Below are 8,255 nucleotides of genomic sequence, written 5' to 3'. Positions count from 1 at the left end.
CGCCGTACCGCAATGCTATACACGCAGGTGGTCCTTGCGTGACGATGTTTCAAGGTTACGAAGTTTTGAGGTTACGATGATTTATGGTTACACAAAGTTCCCTCTTTACACAAAGTTCTGTGGTTTGTAGAGGAATATGTATAAGGAAGAATACCACAATAGTTTATGAACGTCGTGTAACTATAAATCATTGTAACCACGAAATGTCATAACCATGAAACGTCGTCACGCAAGGACCACCTTTAATGGTTGTGACTTTTTCTGGTTACAATGATTTATGGTTACCCGACGTTCTCTCGTTACACAAAGTTTTGTGGTTCGTAGAAGAATATGTATACAGAACAATATGTGGTACTTTAATGCTATACATACATTAATTTCACAACGTATATATCTGTGGCTGATAGTCCAATGCGGCTAATACATGAAAAAAAATCTCTAGAATTTAGTGGGTGCGGCTAATATAACGGTGCACGCTAAAATACTGCAGTAAATGACTTCATTTAAATTAACTTTAAAAAAGACATTTCGCACAAATGGAAATTTTTCACATTTGTTTAAATGTTTTACTTGAATGCATGTCATTCATTCAGTCAAAACTTGGTAACAGTTTTACCTAAAGTCCCGTCCGGGTTTATTTTTAAGTGAAACTTGCCAGTGAGCGGAGTTTCCGTCTCCGGTTCAGGTAAAGGAGCATGTTCGGTCAAAATAAATTGTGCAGTCAATCTGCATTTCTACATAATAACGGGACAAGGTTGTGTGATTAATGGCACGAGTTAAAGGCCTACTGAAACCCACTACTACCGAACACGCAGTCTGATAGTTTATATATCAATGATGAAATCTTAACATTGCAACACATGCCAATACGGCCGGGTTAACTTATAAAGTGCAATTTTAAATTTCCCGCCACACTTCCAGTTGAAAACGTCTATGTATGATGACGTATGCGCGTGACGTCAATTGTTGAAACGGAAGTATGCGGACACATTGTATCCAATACAAAAAGCTCGGTTTTCATCTCAAAATTCCACAGTATTCTGGACATCTGTGTTGGTGAATCTTTTGCAATTTGTTTAATGAACAATGAAGACTGCAAAGAAGAAAGCTTTAGGTGGGATCGGTGTATTAGCGGCTGGCTGTAGCAACACAACCAGGAGGACTTTGACTTGGATAGCAGACGCGCTATCCGACGCTAGCCGCCGACCGCATCTATGATCGGGTGAAGTCCTTCGTCGCTCCGTCGATCGCTGGAACGCAGGTGAGCACGGGTGTTGATGAGCAGATGAGGGCTGGCTGGCGTAGGTGGATAGCTAATGTTTTTAGCATAGCTCTGTGAGGTCCTGTTGCTAAGTTAGCTTCAATGGCGTCGTTAGCAACAGCATTGTTAAGCTTCGCCAGGCTGGAAAGCATTAACCGTGTAGTTACATGTCCATGGTTTAATAGTATTGTTGATTTTCTGTCTATCCTTCCAGTCAGGGGTTTATTTATTTTGTTTCTATCTGCAGTTAAGCCCGATGTTATCACGTTAGCTCCGTAGCTAAAGTGCTTCGCCGACGTATTGTCGTGGAGATAAAAGTCACTGTGAATGTCCATTTCGCGTTCTCAACTCTCATTTTCAAGAGGATATAGTATCCGAGGTGGTTTAAAATACAAATCCGTGATCCACAATAGAAAAAGGAGAGAGTGTGGAATCCAATGAGCCAGCTTGTACCTAAGTTACGGTCAGAGCGAAAAAAGATGCGTCCTGCACTGCACTCTAGTCCTTCACTCTCACGTTTTCATCCACAAATCTTTCATCCTGGCTCAAATTAATAGGGTAATCGTCGCTTTCTCGGTCCGAATCGCTCTCGCTGCTGGTGTAAACAATGGGGAAATGTGAGGAGCCTTTCAACCTGTGACGTCACACTACTTCCGGTACAGGCAAGGCTTTTTTTTTATCAGCGACCAAAAGTTGCGAACTTTATCGTCGATGTTTTCTACTAAATCTTTTCAGCAAAAATATGGCAATATCGCGAAATGATCAAGTATGACACATAGAATGGATCTGCTATCCCAGTTTAAATTTAAAAAAAATCATTTCAGTAGGCCTTTAAAGCGTCAACTTCCACAACCCTATCATGCATGTCATGATCAGAGTATGGGAGGCGTTAGTTTATGCTTCAGAACACCACAGTACCGCCTTCCTCACCTGGGTCCGGAGGAAGGAGATCCTGGGCTGTGAGCAGCCAGACCGTGAGGGTTAGAAAAATGCTGCAGCTCCTCCTCTGACATATAACAACAGCACACACAAACCACAGAAATCACTTCACAGGCCAACAGTTAAAATCCACATTGTCTTAGGATACACACAAGCAGACATGTTCATACAGTAAGAAGACCACCATGCTAACTAAGCAACGACAAGTTGGAGATGTGCAAAGGCGTGTGTTACCATCTACGGTCTCTCTCTCAGAGTCAGAGTCCCAGCTGAGAGAGGAAGGAAAGGCTGAGGAGCGGAATCTTCTCTGTGCACTCCCCTCCGACTCTGCACTGCCCTCGGTCTGCTTTGGGTCCTGGTCTGCATCCAGGCCCGGTGAGCCTTTGGCAGGCGTCAGGATGTCGCTCACATTGGAAGAACATGAGGACTAGCAGCAAGAATAAGAAAAAACAACATATTTTTATTGGTGACAGTGTATTATGGATCGATTATGCTTTATATTTAATGCAGAGCTGTAGCCACTTTAATTACTGTGTTAAGGTGTTGCTAGCATTTTTTTTTTTTATTATTATTATTTATTTTATTACAAATCCCAAAACCAGTGAAGTTGGCACGTTGTGTAAATGGTAAATAAAACAGAATACAATGATTTGCAAATCCTTTTCAACTTATATTCAATTGAATAGACTGCAAAGACAAGATATTTAAATAATCAGAATTTAATGGCAGCAACACATTATAAAAAAGTTGGCACAGGGGCATTTTACCACTGTGTTACATGGCCTTTCCTTTTAACAACACTCAGTAAACATTTGGGAACTGAGGAGACCAATTTTTGAAGTGGAATTCTTTCCCATTCTTGCTTGATGTACAGCTTAAGTTGTTCAACAGTCTCTGTTGTGGTATTTTAGGCTTCATAATGCGCCACACATTTTCAATGGGAGACAGGTCTGGACTACAGGCAGGCCAGTCTAGTACCCGCACTCTTTTACTATGAAGCCACGCTGTTGTAACACGTGGCTTGGCATTGTCTTGCTGAAATAAGCAGGGGCATCCATGATAACGTTGCTTGGATGGCAACAAATGTTGCTCCAAAACTTGTATGTACCTTTCAGCATTAATGGTGCCTTCACAGATGTGTAAGTTACCCATGATTTGGGCACTAATACACCCCCATACCATCACAGATGCTGGCTTTTCAACTTTGCGCCTAGAACAGTCCGGATGGTTCTTTTCCTCTTTATTCCGGAGGACACGACTTCCACAGTTTCCAAAAACAATTAGAAATGTGGACTCGTCAGACAACAGAACTCTTTTCCACTTTGCATCAGTCCATCTTGGATGAGCTCGGGCCCAGCGAAGCGTTTCTGGGTGTTGTTGATAAATGGCTTTCGCTTTGCATGGTAGAGCTTTAACTTGCACTTACAGATGTAGCGACCAACTGTAGTTACTGACAGTGGTTTTCTGAAGTGTTCCTGAGCCCATGTGGTGATACCCTTTACACACTGATGTCGCTTTTTAATGCAGTACCGCCTGAGGGGTCGAAGGTCACGGGCCTTGCCGCTTACATGCAGTGATTTCTCCAGATTCTCCGAACCTTTTGATGATATTACGGACCGTAGATGGTGAAATCCCTAAATTCCTTGCAATAGCTGGTTGAGAAATGTTGGACAATTTGCTCACGCATTTGTTCACAAAGTGGTGACCCTCGCCCCATCCTTGTTTGTGAATGACTGAGCATTTCATGGAAGCTGTTTTTATACCCAATCATGGCACCCACCTGTTCCCAATTAGCCTGTTCACCTGTGGGATGTTCCAAATAAGTGTTTGATGAGCATTCCTCAACTTTCTCAGTCTTTTTTGCCACTTGTGCCAGCTTTTTTGAAACATGTTGCAGGCATCAAATTCAAAATGAGCTAATATTTGCAAAAAACTAAGTTTTCCTGTTCAAACATTAAATATCTTGTCTTATCTACTGTTTTTTCATTTTCATGGTAAAATTGTACAGAATTTTACCGTAAAAATAACAGTGGTACTGTTATTTTAATTTCTATTATTTTTACGGTAAGATTTTACAGATTATACAGAATTTTTATGTAAATAGTTTTACCGTAAAAAAAAAAAACAGTGGTACGGTTTTTCCATTTTTGTTATTTGTACGGTAAGATTTTACAGACTTTTACCTTAAAAATAACAGTGGTACTCTTTTTCCATTTCTGTTATTTGTACGGTAAGATTTTACAGACTTTTACCTTAAAAATAACAGTGGTACTCTTTTTCCATTTCTGTTATTTTTACAAAAAAAAGTCTGGCGACTGAGCTGCCACTTTTTTACCGTAAAACCTTTATCGTTTTTACTGTGCATTACTGTAAATGGAAAAATGGCACCCCTGTTATTTTTACAGTAACTGAGCGGCTAGTTTTGCTTTTTTTTTAACCATAAAATCTACAGTAATTTTCACAGTGCATTACTGTGAATGGTAAAACGGCACCACTTTAATTTTACGGTAAAAATTCTGGCAACTGAGCTTCCAATTTTTTACCGTAAAATCTATGTCTATGGTTTTTACTGTGCCTTACTGTAAATGGAAAAATGGCACCCCTGTTATTTTTACGGTAACTGAGCAGCTAGGTTTTTTTTCTAACCATAAAATTTACAGTAGCTTTTACAGTGCAATACTGTAAATAATATTTTTTTTAAAAACAGTATCACTGTTATTTTTGCGGTAAAACTCTGGTGACCGTAAAATCTACGGTTGTTTTTACAGTGCATTACTGTAAATGGAAAAATGGCAACACTGTTTTTTTCCCGTAAAATCTTGTTTTTACAGTGCATTGATATAATACGAGGAACGATACCTTTGTTATTTTTAGAGTAAAATTCTTGTGACTAAGCTGCCAGTTTTTATAGTGACATCTACTCCCCTTGTTTTTACAGTGCAATACCGTAAATAGAAAAAGGTACCACAAGGTTTTCTCTGAGCGATGATGATAATGTACCTCCTGAGGCCATAAACACCAGGACTGATACAGATAACAAAACTATGCAAAACACAGAGAACACTGAGGGTGGGGGGAAACATTGGCCAAAATGACAAAACCCAAAACCAGCGAAGTTGGCACGTTGTGTAATTCGTAAATAAAAACAGAATACAATGATTTGCAAATCCTTTCCAACTTATATTATGTATATAATAATTACATAACTTATATGAACTCTGTGCCTAGAACAATCCGGATGGTTGTTTTCCTCTTCGTCCACAGTTTCCAAAAACAATTTGAAATGTGGACTCGTCAGACCACAGAACACTTTTACACTTTGCATCAGTCCATCTTAGATGAGCTCGGGCCTAGCGAAGCCGGCGGCGTTTCTGGGTGTTGTTGATAAATGGCTTTGGCTTTGCATAGTAGAGTTTTAACTTGCACTTACAGATGTAGCGACCAACTGTAGTTACTGACAGTGGTTTTCTGAAGTGTTCCTGAGCCCATGTGGTGATATCCTTTACACGCTCATGTCGCTTTTTGATGCAGTACCGCCTGAGGGATCGAAGGTCCGTAATATCATCTCTTACGTGCAGTGATTTCTCCAGATTCTCTGAACCTTTTGATGATATTACGGACCGTAGATGGTGAAATCCCTAAATTCCTTCCAATAGCTGGTTGAGAAATGTTGTTCTTAAACTGTTGGACGAGTTGCTCAGGCATTTGTTGACAAAGTGGTGACCCTCGCCCCATCCTTGTTTGTGAATGACTGAGCATTTCATGGAAGCTGCTTTTATACCCAATCATGGCACCCACCACTTCCACATTAGCCTGTTCACCTGTGGGATGTTCCAAATAAGTGTTTGATGAGCATTCCTCAACTTTCTCAGTCTTTTTTGCCACTTGTGCCAGCTTTTTTGAAACATCTTTACAGTTTACCTGTTCAAACGTTAAATATCTTGTCTTTGCAGTCTATTCAATTGAACATAGGTTGAAAAAGATTTGCAAATCATTGTATTCTGTTTTTATTTACCATTTACACAACGTGCCAACTTCACTGGTTTTGGGGTTTGCACAAATGGTACTACTAGGACTCATAATGATAACGGTGGTAAAACTAACGCCGGTTAATATAACCGTTTTAAAATAACATAATCGAAAAACCTTGACTGATAACTGCACTTTGATAAACTCTTTTACCAAGATCGCTCTCTATACGCCGAGGAATATGAGATTGAGGTGTTTTTACGGTGCATTCAAGGGCCGCTGAAAAAAGTAGGACGCCACAATGCCCGGCAAAAAAACAAAAAATAATATATTTTATTTGTTACACACTTTTCATTTGAATGAATCTTAAAGTGCTGCAGTATGAACCAATATTAAAAAAAAACAAAAGCTTAGCCAATAAAACAGATAAAATACTAAGACTAATACGCTATCATTGAAACACAAAACATGCAAAATAGTGGGTTTTCTAACAGTGTGTCTACGTATTTTAGTTGTATAAGTACTATTTGAGCACATTCACTAATACCGCGGTAATTAAGATAACCGTACCCGTGATATGAAATTTTCATATCGCTACATTGCTACGTTGCTAAAGTAATACACCTCATGGTGCTGTTACAAGGTTTTGAATCGTAATTGTTTTGAGACTGTCGTCTGTAGGGATGAGTAAGGAATTACGTCGCTCCGAATGGGTATCGATTCACGTGAAATCAAACCGTGCCATACTTTTTGCACGTGACGTCACGTCCGGTTGCAGACTTAACACCGGTTAACGTGAAAAATCACTCAAGCGGCGCTCGGGGCAGACTCGGCCAAGTCCAGGAAATGTTGCAGTTTTCAACACCAGCAAAGCAAGTATGCTTGGTGGAAAACGCTCGAAAATGCGAAGGCTTAATGCTAATTTACATTGGATTTGCCGTAGACAGGCTACTACTAGCATTAGCGATTTTACATGGCGATTTCAACACTTCCAATATTGGTAATGAAAACAACTAAGATGAATGTTATAATTAAACAGCTGGTGTGTACTAAGCACAATACTTACAGTGTAAACACTCTGTGGGGCGCAACATAACACATTCAGTTTCCTGGGAAATCGCTACTTCCTAGTTAGACAACATACCATAAATGGCCTACACCAGGGGTTCCCAACCTTTTTAACCTCTGGGCCCGACGTTTCCACTACAGAGGGGCCCGGGACCCACTCAAATATTAACACTGAATAATTACATCTAACCTACTTATAGTTTAACAGGATAACAACCTTTTCAAATGATTTGAAACCATGTTTTAATCACAAATTATTCTTCATTTAACACATAAACTGATTACAGGCTGCATGAAAAGGGACTAATAATTGATGAAAAATAAATGTACATACAATTATGTAGTGCTAAAATAAACAAAATTAACAATAAATGAGTTTCTAAACTAAACTGTCAATAAAATTAAAGTACAAATGAAAATACAGCTTCACCACTTTAGTCATAATCCTTGCGCTTAAGAAACTTCTCAATGACTTTAGCTACAGACTTCTTCTGTTTGTTTGATATTGTCATTACTGCCACAAGTGGTCGAAAAATGTATTACAACTGAGTACCATATAGACCACAGCTGAGAAACCATTATTTTTTTGGTGGCCCTCTAGGGGGTGCTCGCAGCCCAACAATGAGCCCTATGGTTAAAAAAGACTGGCCTATACAATACTGTCATCTAATGTCTTGGAAGTGCAACTGCATTGCAAATGAGACTCAAATTCATAAGAAAACAAGATATAACAAGTGCACAGCACAGTTATCATAATCAGCTCATTTTTAAATGTTACATAGAAAAAATACATGTATTAATAATAAATGATAAATGATCATTTATGTATTAACAACAATTAAAATGTATTAACACACACAAAAGTACCAAAAACTGGTACCGGTATCAATTCCCAGGTACCGGGGACTGTACCGTATTGGTTCGAATGTGAAGAGTACCCATCCGTAGTTGTCTGTGTGGTTTATAACAGGGGGTCCAACATTTCCACTACAGAGAGGCCCGGGTCTCACTTCACTGT

Source organism: Entelurus aequoreus, linkage group LG25, assembly GCF_033978785.1.
Source record: "Entelurus aequoreus isolate RoL-2023_Sb linkage group LG25, RoL_Eaeq_v1.1, whole genome shotgun sequence".
NCBI lineage: Eukaryota > Metazoa > Chordata > Actinopteri > Syngnathiformes > Syngnathidae > Entelurus > Entelurus aequoreus.
This window is presented reverse-complemented; position numbering follows the sequence as displayed.